Below are 20,821 nucleotides of genomic sequence, written 5' to 3'. Positions count from 1 at the left end.
AAGAAAACACATCATACGAATATGCGACTAACTGAGTGACGCATGAGAAGCCGGCCCTAAAGCCATGTTGAAACTGGAGAAAAAATGATTTGCTTGCAAGTGATGAAATATGTTAGAGTAAATTATATGTTCAAGAGTCCTGCAACACACGCTGGTTAGTGAAATGGGTCTATAGCTGGAAACCAAAGAACGGGGACCACTCTTATGCACAGGAACGACATTCGCGAATTTCCATTCCTGAGGGAGTTTCTTTGACGACAGGGATAAATTAAACAAGACAACCAGAAACTTGGCAATAATTAGTGCACAAGGTTTCAAAACCGAACAAGGTATATGATCTGGCCCAGTGGAAGAGTTAGCTTTTAGCTCAGAAAGAAGTTTGGCAACTCCATCATACGATACAGTGATATCTGACATAGTCTCAAAATTACAAGGAGCTGGTTCCGAAAGTATGTTTCTTGTAGTAACTGCAAAAACTGACTCAAAGTAATTATTAAAACAGTTCGCTTTGTCGATATCATTAATCACATAACCTTGTTAAGCTAAAATAGGAGGGATAGTACTATCTTCTTTGCCATTAGATTTTACAAATTTCCACATCTCCTTTGGACTACGCCTAAGCTTTTCACCTAGGGAGGAATAAAAGGGATCTTTGGCACTTTTTATTTTCAGCTTAATTTCATTCCCCAGAATATCTAGCCGGTTAAATATTTCATCTGTCCTCTGGCTTAGGTACCTCCGAAAGAGGCGACATCTTCGATTCAGTAAGCGCTTGATCTAGCTGGTAAACCACAGCTTGCTGTGTCCTTTTTTACCCCAAACGATTTTTTGATGGTATGTGGCAACCAATAAGTAAGATTATTACGCCAATCCTTCTCCGTAGATATTTTTGAAAATTTATTCATGGAGGAACGAAGTAAGGCATCCCAATTTCGATGATTTAATAGTAAAAATGGGCCACCACGTATTAATAACTCCCCCTTCCTTATTGCTTCAAACTTCTCGACGTAAAGCCACAGCGCTTCATTGTAATGACTTGGATATGCAATTTTATTGTTCTTAATCTTACTTCATGTTTTAAACAAGCATTAACAAAACGTCGCAAAAATGAAATAACAAATAAAAACACCTGCTATAATGCCACACTCCGTTTCACCTTAAATCGGGCAGCAGACAAAGGCTAGAAGGCACATAAACACAGACGCATAGACTAAAAGCCCGAAGTCGCTGCACATTCACTGCACATGATTAGTTCAGTCGTTGATAATAAAAGTACCCCAAGACGAAAAAACCAGTGACGTTGCGCTTTTGGTGCTACTAGAGTGACCTCATCAACGCGTAGCGTGGGCTGCGCTCCAATGTATCATGAAAAAGAGCATACACCTTTAAAGTGCTTACCACATACGCCAAAGATGCGAAGTCACTGGGCTGGTGTGCCGCCGAAGAGAGTTGTTTGAAAAGTCTTGCTGCGCATGCCCAGAACGCATTCCACAGCCCATTAGATGAAGTGCAAGGGAAAGTGCTTATTGGAATGGTGTCCAGTGGGAAATCACAAAAAAACGTCATAGTTACAGTTTAGTATTTGTAAATTATTTTTGCTACCCTACCATTTCTGTAATAACAATGAGATGTATCTCTCCCTCTCCTCTGCCCGTTGCAATTAACCTGGGAATAGGACCGACAACATATTGCCCTCTTCATTCCGTTCTTATTCATCGTTGCATTAATAATCCCTAGCATGAAAGCAATGTCACGCTTCTTTGAGGGGAAGCGAAATAAAATAATGCGTTCCATATGAATATGACATTTGAGAATTTATGATGACTGGATGACTTCATTTTCAAGGTAGGATATAGCCACACACTTTTATGGCACAGCCTAGAAATTATGGGCCTCCAGAGCGCTAATCAAAAGGCGTGTGAGAGAAATCCTCTCTCCTGCGCCATAGCCTCCTGCAAACTGATAATGCCTGCCCAATTACCGATTGCAAGCCGTCACCACAAGTTTACGCCGCTTCTCCATACAAGACAAAAAATGTGAACGACATGAACGACGTGCTTTCTCGCATTTTTCGTGCCGTTTTTTGGCATTAGTCGTGGTAGCTGTGGGCAAGGACGTGCCTGAACTGTCATTTCACGAGACCCCGAAAAACAGCCGGGACCATGGAAAGTCACTGAAGTTTATTTCAATCAAAGTCTGCGTCCCAAATTTAGCTCCTGCTACTCAACAGAACGCAGTGGCCACATTTTTTCCGACGGACATTAAGGAATGCCTGTGTGCTACCCCTTCGTGCATCCTGCTGAGGTTTCACTAAATAAATCAGCGTGTCTCAGGCCTCCTTAACGTCAAAGCTGGATCAGGCTATGTACCCTTTCAGGTCCTCTCTCGGTGCTGTTTGACTTGCTCTCAGTGCTTGCCTGCATTCTTTTTCCCGCACCTCAAGCTAGTGACGGGCGCCTGACGACAGGCACAGTGCGTGTTTACCTAACACGAGTTTCGGCACATCTGGCACCTTTCACACTACATAGCTGACTTCGTACAGCTTGTAATCCCAAAGGACCGTCGCCGTTGCAATTCCTTTTCTTCATTTGATCTTGGCTTGGTCCTTGGCTTCGGAAATAAAAACTTTCCAGTGTTCGCTGCTCCGACACTGCAAAATTTTTTTTTTCCAGCTTGTCTGTCTCCTTTGTAATTTTTGTTTTGGGTCATACCTACCATCCACTACATCTATTCACTTTTGAAAACTAGATATGTTGCCGCTCACCCGCTATGAAATATGGGTTCCGAAAGTATAGGAATCACGTGCGTTGCGGTGGTAGACAGTGGGCAGCGGAGAAGCATCGTCTTCATTGTATGTGGAGGTGGTGCCCCTGGCGGTGGTTGCGTGAAGCAGGCTCAACGCCGCTAAAGTATAGGAAAGTCAAATATAGGGCACAACTGTCAGCATAGAGGGGTCAACTACGCTGCTCTACACTTCGTTTTACTTTTCCATCGGCTTCAGACTACGATACGATCCAAGGAGAGACTACAACATGAAAAACACCACACTCTTAGAAAAAAGGGTATGGATAGTCCTCCCTTAAAGGAGGAACGGTCTTGTAACCTATGTTCCTTTAGAAAGGGAGAAACGTTCGTCCCTGAAGCAAGGGAGCAAAGTTCCTCCGTCGCTTGCATCTCAATATGGCGGCCCCGAATCGAGCAAATCGAGCCCAATAAGGCTTGACGAGGACGCTACGTCTCTTGTACGAGACGAGAGCAGCAGCAAATAAAAGTGTAACACGAGCTTTCCGCAAACTGTGTTTATTTACGAAGCCAGATTCCCCCCACAGGTACAGAAACTTGCGTTTCGAAAGCAGTTACCCAGTCTTCTCGTCGACAGCACTGCGATGTTAAACGGAAACAGCCGATACCCAGTTACTTCGCGCACTTTGCGTCTTACCTTTGATGTTCCTCGAGTCGCAATTCCTTCGTCAACCGCATATCACAGAGAAGGGCAAACTCAATCCGCGAAACCAAAAGCCGCTCTCGAAAGAACAAACCCGAAGCCGCTGTTTATCGCGTGGCGTGAAAAGTTAAGTCGCTAGCCACCAGATGGCGAGGTCAAGCAGAGTAATTGCAAGTAGCTAGGCTAGGTGGCGCTAGGTACCGCCGAATTCATGTTCTACAAAAATTAATTTGCTCTTCTTAGGCCACCACTGCGCTTGGGGATCCTCTACTATACACAGTATACACACATTACGCTTATTAGACTTATTACAAGCATCAGGTGAACATACATGGAGCACATATACGGCACACACAAATGTCAACACAACGGAACACCACACTAACCCGAACCAGTGCTCTGCGTTTCCGACTTTTATACTGGTCGTTTTGAACGTACGGAACTTTTTGGTGACTCCCTAAGCAATAAAAAATATTCCCAGCATGTTAATTTTTTCCCAGTAATCTCATACCTCTGAGAGTATTTTGAATGGCTCAGGGGATTAATCTCTTATTAAAAAGTAAACGCTCGATCATGCCGTAATTATTTGAAAGCCAATAAATCAAGCCGCTCCAATGCGGTTCGAAGTCATGAGTTTGTTTTCCCATACGGCACGCCGTAGCCTGTATTTCTATTGGTTTTTCTATTCGTGATGTTCGCGCAAAGCTGCAATTGCCGTCTTGAATTAATCTCTGTAGAGCGGATATTCACTCAGCTGGAAGTGGCGCTTCACGGGCTAAAAAATCGCTTTTCGATCAACTTGAATGCAGTCAAAGCCGCGACTTGCGGCAGGTGTTAAGTGTACGGAGCTACGCCGTGGCCAGCCCGAAAACATCTAGCGCTCTTGGAGGGCAGTTTCTCCAGGAACCGTAGTATATTTAAACAGCAAAATAAAGGGTAGCTTTTTTTTTTTTTTTTGATTTTACCTACTATTGTTTTTTAATGGCGAAATTCCATACTGTAAATATACGTACTTTCCGTCACGATTTCGTACTGTTCAGTCCTTGTCCCAGAGCGCAATCGCTATCGGGGTAGAGACAATTCCCACAGTCACATTGGCCACTGTACGATAGCGATAGGAGCTTTTACAGTTCAGACCAGCGTTCCAACATGACCATCCGCACGTTGATCGATTGCATGTAATCCCTCAAGTGGTATTAAACTGCTTAACGTAAAGCGGAATGTCAACCTGCGACACCCCGCCCCCTCCGATCACGGCCCGACCAACGGCATCATGCAATGCCCGACAGTTTACGATCTCATCTTGTTACACCACTGATACGCGAACACACGGTCACATCGGCGATAATTGCAGTCTTCTGTTCACAACCCACAACACTGCCATCACGATGTTGCATCTATATTGCTGACACGCACAAATACAGAACCACGTTAACGCCTGTTGCACTCGGCATCCGAAAACAGAACCGAACTCAGGACGGACGGCACCCAGGCAGCCGGCAGCAAAACCTGCCAGTCTTGAACGCAGTTCCTGCGGTTTCCCTAACGTCGAAAACGTCGACACAGTTCCGCGTGGTTTCGCTACTGTAGTTCCGCGCCGGGTGGGTTCCGCAATCCGGATACGGCTATCCCCCAGTGTACGTGGCGCTGCTGGCACTGCTCCGGAACTTCGCTGTTTCTAGCGGCTTCGTTTGCTCGTTTGATAAAATTAGTGGTAAAAACGTCAATGCAACCGAAATGTTCTGCACGTTTGAACTAGAAGACGGAATTACAGGCGGCCTTCGCTGCCATAGAATTTTAATCAACTGAACATTAATTTATTAAACAACGTGCGCGACGTGCTCGAAAAACGAAACCGAAAGAAGATGAGTCGGGAGGGCGAAAGCTTTCTCCCGTCTGCATGGAGAAGGAGGAAAACGTCTCGTTCCCCCCTTCTTCTCGTGTCCGCTTGGGGGCGCGTCAGTAGAAGGGAGGAAGACGCGCCGTTGCTACTTTTTTCCTCCATTTTTTCTTAGAGTGCACGATGCACCAGATAACATATTTAAAATTTGCCTTCAACACATCTATCTGCAACCTATTCCACTTTTCGATGGTTTTGGGTAAAAAGGAATAAGCGAAAGTATCAGTGTGACAGGGGTATGGTCTGATTTTGTGAGGGAGATCTTTTCTTCCTGACACATAAAAAGTCCATGTTTATGTTGATTAGTGGTTTATTATTCTAGAGATCACCTAACAAATTCTGCCCAAAAGTTTTCTGCGTTCATTCAGTTTCTCTCAGTCTAGGACCTCCTTCATGTTAGCGACACTCTCTTTAAGTTTATATTTGTTTAATAAAAATCTAGCACATTAATTTTGTATTTTTCACTCTGTCTATTAAATAAATTTGATTCGAATCCCATGCAAGCGAAGCGTATTCAGTGCACGGAAGATTAAATGTAAAGTATAAGGTTTCCTTAACTTGCCTTGAAGCCTGTCGAAAATATTTTCGTATAAAATTTAGCAGCGGTATAGCTTTCGGAACTATTATTTCAACATATGCCTTTCATTATAAATCACTCGATAATAAAATCCCCAGATACTTTATTCTTGAGTTAACTTTAATTATTTTAATCTTCATTATTTAAGCGAAAGGAATAGAAGGTTGTTTCTTCGTAAATTCTTCGTCCCGCAGGTCTGTCCACAAGGTGCTCGACGAACGATGCCCAACGACCCATATTCACCAAAGGTGTTCTTAGGAAGGTATCACTATCATTTTGGTTAAAATAAAGTTCCCATTGTGACCCGCGAATATAGGTATGTAAAGGAAATATTCATACGTATTATGCAAGAAGCAGTAAAAAATCAAGAGCATTGACAGACCTTTACGCAACAAAAAAAAATTGAAATCGCGGAAATAAATTATATTTGAATCAAATCAAATCAGGTCTATTTCCCGAAACTCTGGTGGGAAAGCCCATACAAAAAGCTGTTAAAAAACAGCTTGACTAGGTACGGGATCCCTTTACATTGGTTGCAGCAACAAATCAAGAACACATTAAAATTATGCAATGCTAGAAAAGTACGAACGAAGGGCTCTCTTAATTATTGCGTTTCTAGTTGTGTTGCTTGTGATATATTTGTTTGACAGAAGCGGTATATTATAATGTAAGGACTGGAAATTAAAATTTGTACAAGACTGAGGGAGAATCGATTAACTGTGTCACACGTGCTAACAACTCATCCATGCTTTCTGAGATCTGAAATTGCATGCAAAAATTCTACAAGAGCTGGAGAGGAAATACGAACTGTATAAAGCAAACGATACTCGTACATGGACCAATATGAAGTATTTGAAATCGAGAAAGTAATGGTTCGGAGTAGTCATAAAAGAAACAACTCCAATATAGCGTAAAATTTCTTCTTGGAGCAATAATACGTCATTAAGATTTGTTTTCATCGTAATGGCCCAAACAAGATGGTAGTAATTTAAGCTGAACTTGAATAATGCATGATAAATATTTAGCTTAATGTTGGGTGGCAAAATATTACGGACGAGCCATAATATCAACCACACCTGGATGTTTTACAAGTATATAATTTATATGGTTATCCCACGTCATGTGCTCCGAAAAAATTATACCTAAGGTTTCATGCTGGTCTTGAAGTTCAATCGATGGAGTACGAAGATTGATTGAATTATTTATAGCAACAGGATTATTTGTGGACCTAAATAAAATTTCTTTTGTTTTTGTTGTGTTTACCTCGAGCTATTTATTTCAAACCACATAAAAAAAAAAAAAAACTTGCGTAACATGGAATTTGCTTTACATCAGCTTCATATCCTCTGAGAGAAACAAGCTGGTGTCATGGCCATAGATAATGAACTGTGCTTCTTCATCGTTGTTTACAATATTATTCACATAGACATTAAATAAAAAAGGTCCCAATATACTTCCTTGCGGTGCAACAGTGCGAATATTCCTGAAAGAAAAACAAGGGCCATCGATAACTACATACCGTTTACGATTATTTAATCAGGATTCATGTAGAGCAAGTGGCGTGCCGCGGACACCGTAACGATTTCATTTCTGAAGTAAAGTTTTGTGGTTGAGGACATCAAACTCTTCGCTAAAATCAATACAGATGCTTAAAGGGGTACTCCGCCGATTTCTTCATGGTCCCCGATTTGCTTGAAATTTTGCTAAACTCGCCAAACAACATCGCCAAAATAGTATCCCAAATATTAGGTCAAAATATTTTTTTCACGAAGTTATTGAATTTACAATTTTGGTCCTCAGCGTGTTTTTCAAACTGAAAGTCTCTACTGGCAACAACGAAAAAGTAACGTCAGTGGAAGTGCAGGGGTTCACTCTTTGGACTGTACAATTCGTTCCCAAGTGATCCGAAGCAGTTTCATGGTGTCAAATGAATGCTTTGGAAGCTCGCTCCAGTCCCCGCGCTCCAGCACGGAACAAATGATTGGCATATTCTATTTTTTAGACTGCTCGCCCGTCTGGCAAGCTGGCCTTCCACTGACGTCACGGCACTGAAAAGTGCGGGTATATTTGAATGTTGTTTTTTGCATCATTTTCATTTGCCGATTTCGCAATAACTATTATGAATTTCACGATACTAAATAGTGTACCAGAAAGGGTAAAGGCCGGGGAGTCAGAAAATATAGTTAGTTGAGGTAGCTCAAAAATCGCCGGAGTACCCTTTAAAGTAATTAACCTTCTTTCTATGTTTTGTAAAATAATTTCTCTTTTGGAATAACAATGCTACTTTTCTAGATTTAGGTTGACAAAAACCAAACTGGGAGTCTGTAAACACACAGTGTCTTGAAAAAAACTTGTCAAGGCGCGTAAAAATAATTTTATAAGTACCTTGGAAAAAACAGGTAGCAGAGAAAAAGGCCTTTAATTCCTTATAATATGCTTATGGCCACCTTTATATATGGCTGCGACTTTCGCCAACTTCATACTTACAGGAAAATGTCCGGACGATAAAGATAAATTATATAGTTGTACCAGGCATGGCGCGATGACGTCCTTCACAAACTTAACTTTGTTTTATTTGTAGCTCACTTATATCACTACTCTTGCTCTTCTTAAGCCCCCAAAACATGTTAAATACTTCTTGTTCGTCGGTGGGATTACAGAAAAGAAAGCTATCATCGACACGTTTGGCAAAAGAAATGGCATCCTCATTGTAGGCAGTCTCGTGTGTACTTGAAAAATAGTCATTAAACCATTCAGCCAACGTCGCACCCGACATAACTTGACCATCGACAGCTAGCAGCAGCAACAACGGTAGCATCGGCTTCGGCGAATATCGTTGCACATTACCTATATTGGATTCCGCTGAATAATTTTGCCGCACCGCGGGCCCTCGAAGAACAGAGTGCCCTCTTTTGAGACAAGCAAAATAAAGTAATATATTTTTTTTTAAGCAAGAAGAAAAAAAACCCACAAGAAACCGGAAAAAGAACATAATGAAGGACAGCGAGGAGCACAAAACCGTATCGCAAACCAATTTTCAAGTGTCCCCCTTGTCCCAAATAATCGCAACAAAGCCCCCGCAGATAACCGGAAACTGTTTGACAAAAGCGCGACGTTTTCGCAGCCAAAATGTCTCGCAAAGCCCCGAGGGGAATACGCTGCCTTGGCGAACAGAGACAAAGAAGGCGCTGTCAGGAGCATCGGCTCTGTTTTAATTCAATGCGAGTCGCGCACGCGGCATGGCGATGAGAGCGCTCGGTTTCCTTATTAAACAAGCAGGCACGGTTCGCCATGAAGGCCGGTTCGTATCAGAACCGCGAAAGGACCCTCTCCGAAAAAAAAAAAATATATTAGAAAACAAACGCAGAAGCAATAATAATCTCGTCCGAGTGCACGAGCAGAAATGTTTAATTGCATCGGAAAGCCCAGCGGCTCGACCACAACGCGGTCCCGCTGGGAACGGAAAGGCTCCTTCTCTAGTGTGGGCGGCAGGCTGCCGATAATGTTATTCATCGACAAGGCTGTGAAACCGCTCATCTTCTCGTTACAGCGGCCTCTCTCTTTCTCGCTCTCTCTCTCACTCTCTTTCTTTATATCGTCCGCCGTTTCTTTTATTTATTTTTTTTTTGGGGGGGGGGGGGGGGGTTTCTTTAACTTATTCAAAAAACAAAAACAATTATTCGATCGTTCCAGCGTCGCGGAGCGTTGCCCAGAGGGCTCTGGTTTAAAATATGCGTGATTGGCCGCCTCTGGGCTCCGCATGGAACACGTACGCGTGGCGGGCGAGTTGGAACTTGGAGCTGTACGGTTGGTTTCACCGGGAGGCGTTCAGTTTCAAAAAGCGGATGCTGATAGGAGCGAGAGGGCACATCAGTAACTATGGAGAAAAAAGGGGACTAAGTCTCCGGCCAGGGCTGCGAATGAAAAAGGTCGAATATCTAAAAATCCTTTAAATGGTACCGAGTTTTGCGTATTCTGCCCAGTCTCAGTAGTCTTGTAATGATTTTGCCCATGTCAATAAAGTGGTATTTTGTTTGAATCGCTTCTTTATAGATTGTGTAGCCATCGGGAAGAAAAAAAAACGACTTGTTCCTATCAAGACGTTGCCCACCCTTTTCAGGTGGAAGTTATAAGTCACAGGTTAAATCAGCTCAATTAACATGCAATAGGGTTTTCTGTAATATGCAGACATTGAGCAATGAGGTTTAATTTTCGCCAGCATCGATTTTCGTGCATTAATCTTGCACTAGAACGAAAATACGTTAATTCACCCAAGAATACATTCATGAACTAGTGACCGCGCAAATGCAATTAGCTAGCAACACTTGCTTATTATAAGAGTACGGCGTAACTACAATAAGCCCCAGTGTCACTTTTGTTTTCAAATGAGACATGACTGATTTTAAGACCAAAAGCCCAGAACACAGCTGGAAGATATTAGATCTTACGCTTGAGTAATGAAGATCTAAGCATAATGAATGTTAATCTAGCTAAAAAAACAACACCATAAGGATAATCTAATTTACAAGCACTAAGCGCGAAAGAAATAATCTTGTACCGCGAATAGGCTAAGAAATCGTATGAGTCGACTTTGACTGCTGTAACAGCGCCTAGAATATACTAGGCTGCCGACCAGACGACCACGTCAATAGCTCTGCTCCCTATTTTGCTTTTTATTAATATGCTTAATTCTATTACCACCTGGCAAATATCTGTCTGGTTGGGCGAAAACAATGCTTCTGGGCCGAATTAATAGTCTTTTAGAGGGTCTATAATCGCCGATCAACAGTAGTTTATTAGTGGTTTAACGCAGAATGTTTTGCACGAATGGCTCCTAACTATTTCCGTTCCCCGACCGACCGTTCACGAGAAGCCGAATACATACGAACATTTGACGCCCCAGTCGTCTTTTGACTGACTGGACACCAGTGCCAGCCAAACATTTTGCTGGGGTGCACTCGTGTCCCTCCCGACAAGGGGAAAAGCATCACGTGTTCAGACATACAGAGGCACTTTGCTACTTGAAACGAGTGTGCTTCGGGCTTCCACAGAAAAAAGAGCGCAAAAGAGCATACCCGAAAAGCTGGGGTGGAAAACAAACACCCAAACTACGTTAGACGTACTCAGTTTGCCGCAACGGGTTGAGGGACTCAGAGTGTTCGGCCGCGAGCTGGCGCCAGGACATTGCTAGGCGCTGCCGCGTTCCAAATGTTTTGTTTTTCGCACGCTCCATATATCGCGTCTCACACTGCAACAGGCCCTGAGAAGGTAGCATTTAGACTGCCACTGCTAAAGATGGCAATAAAGCGGCACCATTAACGCTATCCAGCCTCCACATCTCTACACAGTTTCTCCAATATAACAAATAACATTCTGTTTCCACTTCTTTTAAGCGGTAGTATGGGAAAAGGGCGACTATTTTCTTCTACAATAGCTATCTTTTTCTTTTTACTTTCATCGTGTCTTCACATGCCGTAACCCATCGATTAAAAAGAATGTTAAAGCGCCGCATTTCCTAGTAAAAGTCTCTCTGTCATAATTTAATGTGAAAAGCCTCTGTCGGGGTTGCTCTCAACGCCAACAATGCGTGCCTTCTCCAATCCAATGCGGTGTTAACAGGTTGCGACAATAACGCGGCGTTGATGATCAAATTTGGGAGCGTCATTAGTGTTGTGATCAGTGTTGGAAGTAACGCATTGCAAGTCACAACGTTACTGGTAACGCGTTACTCTTTTTGACTGAAGTACTTGCGTACTCGTTAGAACTCAAAATTACTAATGAGTAAAGCAATGTCGTTACTATTTTACGGTATATCCTATGCAATTACGTTGCCCGTTACTCGTTACTTTTGATTAAAAATGGCCGCATGATCGTTAGAAAACCAATTAATTTTTATTCTGTACACTACGGAAAGGTGGCAAAGAAACCCCAACAAAGCTAGGTATAAACGGCGTCATTTCACACTCCTTCAGAGGACACTTTTAACCTTTCTGCGACCACGCACATAAGGCGCAAGATTATTTCTGCGTGGAACCCCCAAACGTCCTTGGTGAAAATTTTTACATAGCAGCTGCTAAGATCACCGTCGCCGTACCCTGAAGCAGCAGCCGTCTAACTGGAAAAAGACATCCGTTCAGAAGGCAACGGTCTGCCGCCGCTCGATGGATTTTGCCTCAGCGTCCCTAGCTACTCCAGCTGGTCACATCCTTCACTTCAAAACAAATAAATTCTCGTTCCGTCAACAACAGAAACGATAAACTTTATGCTTGGAAGCGTTGACGTTCCCAGGCTTCCAACCAAAACAACGGCAAGATTATCGCAGCATTGAATGGCGACCGTCACCAGAAAGATGTTGCCACCTTTTAGAATCCCTGCCGCCGTAGTAAGAAGGTGCGGTCTCTCGCTGGAGAACGACTCCAATTCAGAATGTCGCCTCCCGCTAGCTCCTCTAGGCATTCCTTCTCACATAGCGCCTCAAACATTAAACGAAAGACTGCGTTACCGCCATGGAAGGCACCTTCTTTGTATCGCATTCGGCAGACATAAATGCTGTAGTCTTCCACAATGAAGCGTACCCCCAACTCCCGTGCATTCAGAGACCGAATTATCTATTGCTGTACGCTAAACCCGCCTTTTCGTTTTCGCAGTTCCTGGTTGTGTGTGAAGACTACTGTACTATAGTTGTATAGCGATACCTTCGTAGCAGCGATAGTGATGGCTTTCGTCTGCTTAGCACTTAATTTGCTGCTGCCGGCGCGAGAAAGAGGAAAGATTTGACCGTGAAAGAGAAACTTAGGGTAAGAGCTTATAAACACTCACCACCTTTCTTACACATATATGCACGTAAAGATAAGATACTACGAGTATGCGTGTAATTATGACCAAAGTATGGCCGGTGCTATACTTTGTTTATAATCACCCATAATCGTCTTTGGTTATAATTATTGGTTATGATAAGCGACCGGTGTCCTGTTTTTGTTGCTTGTGTAGCATAAACCAGACCATGACTAAAACCGGCGTGGGTATGATGTGTGCTGTTTGTGAGCAGTCCGTGTACCGTACAGTTGTCTCTGTCATGCAGCGTCTGCCTCTAACCAGCAAGGCCACTTTCGAACGCTTGGCATAAAATCCACTTTTACTGCTATCCTCCGCTCGCGTTTCGTGCAAATGGCAGCGGGCACCGAAACTCCGTTACCATGGCCCGGCCTAAGTGCTCTGTTTGAACTGAGAGAAACGAAGTCATACATGTTGCTGTTTACATGTCTACTCTGTATACCGAAACCCAGGCTGCTGAGGACAGCCAGGACGTGGAAATCTAATTTGTAAAAAGCGCATTAAGGTGAGTTTTCTTCTTTTTTTTTTTTTTTTTTTGCTATGTCACTTATTTGTTTTTCGTTAAAATGTCGTGATTAAGTTTTGTTAGTCAAAAGAAGGCATCTTTCTGTCGAGATCATTTTGTTAGTAGCATAGTTTTTCAGCTACATCTCACAGTTCTCAGTAATGCAAGGTAGCGGAAACTCTTCGAAAACGGCTTAAGGCTCTGTTATACTCCGACGTAACGCGCGCGCAGGCGAACGCTGGCCGAAGTCGGCTACGTCACGTCAGTCACGCCACACGCGTCAAAAATTCGCCCTCTTTATACTCCGGCGGCCCTGGCGACTCCCGCGGCTGTGCGTCGGTGGACCGCCGGCGTGGCGCATGCGCAGAATCTGACTACAAGGGCACGTTTCCGGCGACAGTGCGCCACTTCCGGTTCCTTTTCGTTTCGAACAGCAGACGAGAATGCTCGCCCTTCTTGAGCGCCGAGTTCGAGCGATGGCGTGGACGTACCTTGCCCGACGAAAACTCGCGCTTGCACTGTTGGTGCCCCCCCTGCGCCGCAAGCGTAGGCGGTCAATGTGCATACGGTACATCTTTGACAAGCGCCCGGTCTACGGTACTCAAGCTTCCTCGTGTCGTAGACACACGGGTGAAAACGAGTTCCCTCGATGAGCTTCTCGACGACCGAGTCCGATTCTTCAAACATGACGCCACACGGAGTGGTGCTCCTGTCGTCTGCTATTGCTCGCATTCGCCGCGCTTCCCGCGCGACGCCTGCCGGGAGCCAGCGCGTGATGCATCCTGGTCCGGCGTCGCCGGCGCGGCCGGCGCGGAATACCGTATGCTCCATTTTGGCGTCGAGACGGTCAGGCTGCGTCGAACGCCGCCGGTCGCGTCGGTTACGCCACGACGCCGGAGTATAGAGCGTCGGGTTTTCGCCGACGTGAAGTCGCTGTGACGCGCTCGCACGCGCGCACGCGTTACGTCGGAGTATAACAGAGCCTTTAATTTAGTTACTTGTATATTTCAAAAGAAGGGTAAATCCATCATGGGAGTTATATATAAAGACGCCTGTTTGATATTTATGTAAGTTTGCGATTTATTTAGACAAGTGTTTTTTCTATATAATTCGTGATGCGGTTTGTTCAGTTAATATTTCCTTCTACCAAACCACTGCTACTTGCAACTAAAAGCGGTACTTCGCATCAGTCATATTTACTTTTATTTTTCGCCAGCCCCTCCATTTGCAGAAGCTATCAGACTTTGAGGTGCTTTCAAAGAAACGAAAGACCGAAACTACAACCCACTGTCCCGAGGCTCCCTTGCTGAAGCAGATGAGGATCGACCGTATGCATCAAGTTCCCGTTTCTCAAGAACGGTTCGACAAGTTTGTGGGCACATTTGGGGTTGAGACGCTACGGTCATATACTAACAGCTGCCCTATACTAACAGTAAAATACGAAGTAACGACAAACTAACGTAAATGTTTCGTCCGGTAGTGATGGCAAGAAACGACACCGGTATTTCGTTACATTTGCAAAATGGTAACGGAGCTCTGTAACCCGTTAAGGTTGTTCCAAGCTAACAAGTAACGCTATTTCGTTACTTATTTTCGGTAACGGGAATAACACTGGTGGTGATAGCGAATTATTTTTTCGGAATATTTTTTCTGTTTACTTTTTGAGTGGTATTTAGCTTGAAAGAGTAGCACTCCAGTAGTACTTGAGCTTTACAGAAAAGTTGCATATACAGACTAGAGTTACTTCAATGGGCGTGTTCATCTCCTTCAACACGACGAACCAGCAAGCCTGGCAGCAAAAGCCTTTGACCAAAAAGTACTGCAGCTCTTCACTGCGAGCCCAAGTGTTCCTGCGCATTGTGGTTGACTGCTTCGGCGTCCTAAGAGGTTACTCTGCACTATAAGAAAGGGAGCGTGACATAGGCCCTCCGGGGAGCAAATGCTTTGCAACAACCATTAATCCCCTCGGGAATGACGGGACGGGAGCAAGTTTTGCGCCCCTGTCGTTAGTCCCTCAAAGTTGGACCCCCAGGGCTAACCTTTGCGTTCTGGGACAAATTGTTGGTTAGTTGCATGTAAACTCCTGTGACTGAATGTTGCGCCTTTACACTTAGACCCGTGGTACTAAATGTTGCGCCCTTGCATTTAGACTCCCAGGACTATAAGTTAATCATTTACATTTAGTCCTGAGCCACTAAACTTTGAATCCTTGCTGTTAGTCCCGTTCGACTCAGACTTGTGCGCTACAAATTGCGCACAACTGAAGAAACAAGTTTCGCATAAGTCTACTGGTCGCCTAGTGTGTTGAAATCTCAGAAAAAATACATTGCAGTTGAAGCCAAATGTAGCTTTATTGTCTGGCAGATACCCATCACATTCAAGGATGACTGAAATATTATTTTATTAGCGGTGGAATCCACGCTAAGGCCGAATTCCAAGGGTGCACTTGAGTCGACGATGACTTAGACACTGCGACGTCTACCCAAACCGGTCGTAGTCCAAGCACCGTTAATTAGGGCGCCGTCATCTTCTTGCCAGTTCTCGAGAGATTTAAATTATTAGTATCACTGGCAGTGTAATATACCTGATCGCTCGACAAAAGAATGAGACATTACATACTCATTATAAAATAACAAGGTGGCTGCGTAAGTGCTGCAACGGTTCACATAAAGCATGCACTCTATTGACTGCAAACCAGCGTAATATTAGAGAGTTTTAGTAGTCCTTTCGCTGCGAATGACCGACCCAGCGGGCACGTGCTCAATCTATGCTTCAAAAAGACGGCACCAGCTCCCGCTTGCAACGTGAGAGTTTAAAGTACGGTTCAATAAAATATCTAAATAGCCCAGCGGCTCCTGCCAGTGTCTGCAAAACACACTCACAAAAGAAGCTATCAGTATAACTGGCGTTTCGCTCGTTTTTACGACGTAACCGGAAACGAGTGTATTTCACGTCTATGTAATATATAACAAAAAATTAGCACGAATGCTGCGAAAAAGAATAGCACATGGTGCGCGCTTCCCACGCTCGAGTACGTGCTCAAACTGAAAACACTCTCTGAAGCCGTAGAGAATGAATACACCGTAAACAGTAGTACTTCGACACACCCGTAACGAATTCTTCTGACTCGTGGCTTCAGCACAGATAAAGTGCAGTGCTGCAGCACCTCGAATTCGAACCCGATGCCGCAATCCCGCCGATCCCGCTTTGAAAGAGAAAAATGGCGACAAAAAGCAATTCGAACTGTTGAGAAGGGAAACGACACAGCGCCGGCACGCCGGTCGAGTGACGGGCGTGGCCAAGAGACAACTAATCAGAGCTCTTTATTTCCAAGGAAACGCGGTAAGTTAATTTTTTCTTTTCGCTTTTTTTATTATCCTTTTTCTTAACGTCTTCAGTTTTGTCGCACGTTTTTTTCTTCTTCTTTTTAATTTTGCGTTTGTTTTGTCATGAGCACGGTGTTGAAATATCTGGCGTTTTGGGCGCGTTGTGTTCGTTCTTTGTTGTTGATCTGGAATATTATGTGAAAGAGCGACGACGGCATGAAGGCTTCTGGATACTGCCCCTGACTGTGCTTTCCGAGTTTAACATGCAATGCAGCAAGTTTATCGTCGCGAATTTGGAGTTCGAAGTAGCTTTCTAGGTATTCCTAAAAAGCTTGGCAAAGGGGAGACGAAGACATGACTCTCGACTTATTTTTAGAAGCTGCGTTTTAGGAATCGGGATTACCATATACAGTGACTGCCAGACCCCCGGTGCCGAAAGCGCGTCTTCTACAAACTCGTGAAATTGTTTAACTTAAAACAAAAGTGTTAGGTCTTAGAGGTGTTCTGTTTAGAAACACTATCAACTAGCATTCACACAACGCGCAAAGCAAAGCAAAACATAACAGAAATAGGAAGATTTGCTCATGGATTCTTAGAAAGGGGTTAGCATGACCCTTGAAAGCGCCACACACGTCCCTCTTTGAGAAAAGCTAACGCTGGCACCTTCACTTTTTTTTTTTTTTTTTTTATTTCTCTTTTTCTTTCTCTAGTTTTTGCTGCCTCTTTTTGGGCTCATTACGAGATCAGAGTTAGAGTTTCCCAAAGGGAAGCTGTGTTGTGTTTACCAAGGGTTATGCTAACGGATTCGCTAAAAATTCACCAATGAATCTTCCCCTAAGTTTTTTATCCCTTTTCTGTACTCTGCAACTCAGGGTACGTCGACGCCCTTGGATGTGATCATCCATATCAATCGTGGAAAAAACCACATCCAATCCCTTTGCGTATAATACCGCATCCCTATCACTCGTCAAGAAAGCCGCATTCACCGTTTTACCTACACACAAGCATCACAGCCCACGTACCTGCTACTACGGGAACCCAGAGCGAAGAGCAACAGGCGGTGTCAAAGCGGCAAATGAGCACACTCGCCTTCCACCGTGCAGCGTCACAACAGCTCCTACATTACACAGCCGTAGGAGCTGAATGAGATGGCGTCATCAGAGAAGGCCGACACTGGGTGAAGATTGGACACGACGATTGCGCCAACATTTGGCTCAAACGTGACTAGAAGCGGAGCACTCACGCACCACTCCTTTCCAATCTGTGTGCAGCGTTAGAATTTTCTGATAACGTCATTTCACGCAACACTACGGCTTTGTTATCTAGGAGGTGTTGCATGGCGACTCCTTCTCTCTGGCTCCGCGCCAGCTGTGCTCGTAACTTTCACGAAAACGAGAGGCCTTGTTTTGAAGAAAACCCATCGGTGACTGTCAGTTTGTCAGCGCCTGGGAGGGAGAGAGGAAGAGATTGACGCGTGCTGACGTAAGCGCTTCGGACCAATGGGAGCGTCGCATGTGTCACCCTCTCCCCCTTCTTCACCTTCTCTCTCGAGCGCTGACAAACGAAACACAGACTGGTAGAAAGTTGGGCCAGTTGGTACTGATTCATGGGGAAGGTTAAAGCGCACAAGAAACGAGGGCAATGTTGTAGCGCGAAAACCAAGCGCTGGGCGAGTAGCGCGAGGGGCTGTGACATTACGCTCGTGAGATGGGCTGCGTTCGTCACACGCATGTACGCTCTAAGAACGAGGTGGACGCCATCAATGTTCTTCAGGTTTAAATCGGTCGTGCTTCGTCGTGGTCATTAGAGAAAACAGGAAAGAAACACACTTCAGACTAGCACTTACTCGCAACTGATCGATTTATTGTGACATGGTAGAAAAAAAAAGAGAAAAAGAAGAACACTCATCTAGACCTCCCGCGCGTAACTCACTTCGATAACGAAAAATCCCGAAAGGTACTTTGTCAACAACGCATATTAAAACATGCGGGACAATGCAGATTCAAGATAAAAACAGCTCAGTCTCATTCAGAGCAATAGAGGGATGACTCATGCATTTCTCCCCCGTTCTTTTAATTTCAAAAGCCTACAGAACTTCCCTGGCCTTCTGCATTTTAAACGCGCCCAAATCTTGGTGCAATTAAGCAGAGAGGTGCAGTCGCACCTACTGCAATGAACAGCCTGGTAGTCCAAAGATATTGAGCGTAGAGGTGTATCCACACGACGGACCAAATTGCGGCTTTGGTCCGCGGGCCGCGCATCACGTGATCTTACGTCACCGGTTTTCGAGGTCCGCCGGCGGTCCGCGGCCCGCGCTTCTGAGAAATGCCAAGCGACTTTTCTCGCCCGGACCTTGGTGGCGGACCGCGGCGTTTTTGGTATAATTGAAACGCTAAGTCTGGCAACAAGCTGACTCTTGTTGTTTGGATTAGAATCCAAATCCAAAGTCGTTTTCTTTTGGCGCCAACTGTTGAAGACGAAGAAAACGAACCTTTTGTTGTGCGATGATGCAACTTTTTACTTCATCGCGCTCATGGAGCAATTCCCCGCTCCGTGGGACAATAGTCGCGACGACTACTCAAATAATTATCTAAAGATGTCCCCATGCCTTTTTCGGTTCACTTAAGTCGTCCTCGTCCTCAATATTCAACGCCAGGGCCACCGCGGCCAAACGACTTTTTCGTTCAACCTCCATCTTGGCTCCTTACAAATAGCCTCAAAGCAGCTCGCTGCATGCGTTTGGCTGAGCTGTGAGGTCGAGGGTTAGACCGGCCCGTTCGCTCTGTCGTCTGCTTTTTTGGTCCGCCGTGTGGATGCTCATTGCAGCCGGGCGCCCCGCGGGCCGCGCATCACGTGATCAATCGGTCCGCGGCCCGGTCCGTCGTGTGGATACACCTTAAGGAGGCACTGCATGCTCATGAAGTTTGTGATTGACACATCCTCCAATCTGCCCCACGTAAACCTTTCTTCAAGACCAGCTGGATAGTGTACACCACTCCCGCACGGCAATCGATGTACCGGTTCAAGTGCTTGGTTCGGCTGGAAAATTATACTTTTCATTTTGCTAAACCATCTTACACAACTGTACGAATTTGTTGGGAGCCTTAAAAACCATCGATGCATGGTACTGTTTCGCCACGTTTTTTAATGTTGTGCGAAATAACATTAACATAAGACATGACAACAGGTCTGAGTGGTCTCTGTCGTGTCACCCGACCTGCTGTTCCCCTAACGCCTTCAGCAAGACGCTCGAAACCTCTTCCATAACTCTCGGCCGGAAAACTGCGTCTTGTGATTTTTTAACTTGGCCGTTGAAATATTTCTTCCTTGGATGAAAGCAAGACTTTCTGAAGGCCGATCCAAAGCTGGACCTGGCATTACTCTCTTCATCAACTCCGATTGGGCTGAGTCACACTCCAAGAAATAAAGGGTATAGCCATTACACCCCTTGTCATATATAAGACACTCCAAAACTTCAGTTCAACGTAAGGGGCGCTGACATCACGCTGAAGGCCACGACTTTTACAAGAGGATTGATGACGGCGGGATATATAATATATTAAACAGCTAAAGTGCGTATGCCCTCTTATGCGCTCTTTTTGCAGTGAAGACCTTTCATATTCGCTTAGAGAAAAAAAATGAGGCCTTGCAGTAGGGCCGAAAACAAAAATAAGTATTACTTTTTTGCAGCCAGTCACATGTACAGTGCGCTGCAATATCAAAGACCCACTGGGAGTGCGTGGCCAAGGCGGTGGCTGCCGGGAGCGCTGCGAGCTCTCCGGGCAGTTCCATTCTGCTTCGAGGGGAGGACGCTCACTCGGGGCTCTGCAAAAGCTCGCGCTAATCAGTTTTTCCTGAGCCCCGAGTGAGCGTCCTCCCCTCCAAGCAGAATGGAACTGCCCGGAGTGCTCGCAGCGCTCCCGCCAGCCACCGCCTCGGCCACGCGCTCCCAGTACGTCTTTCATATTGCGGCGCACTGTACGTTAGCTATTTTAATAAGATGAGCAACGGGGTTATCAAGCCGCTCGTGAAAGTTGGTACCGTCGATTTAACGTTGGTGTGCTGTGCGTCGAAATGAAATTTTTGAGTGTATTAAATGCGACAAGCGGTTTAGGAATATTGTCACGGGTGGTGACAAAAAAAAAAAAAAACAAGAAATAAACAGGAAGAAAAAAACGTTTATTGTGGCGACGTTGTGCCAAAAAGAAAAGGGGTACAAAAGATAATAACAGAG

This window comes from Ixodes scapularis, unplaced genomic scaffold (assembly GCF_016920785.2).
Source record: "Ixodes scapularis isolate PalLabHiFi unplaced genomic scaffold, ASM1692078v2 PGA_scaffold0__279_contigs__length_252992795, whole genome shotgun sequence".
NCBI classification, from domain to species: Eukaryota; Metazoa; Arthropoda; class Arachnida; order Ixodida; family Ixodidae; genus Ixodes; species Ixodes scapularis.
Note: the sequence above shows the minus strand (reverse complement) of the source record.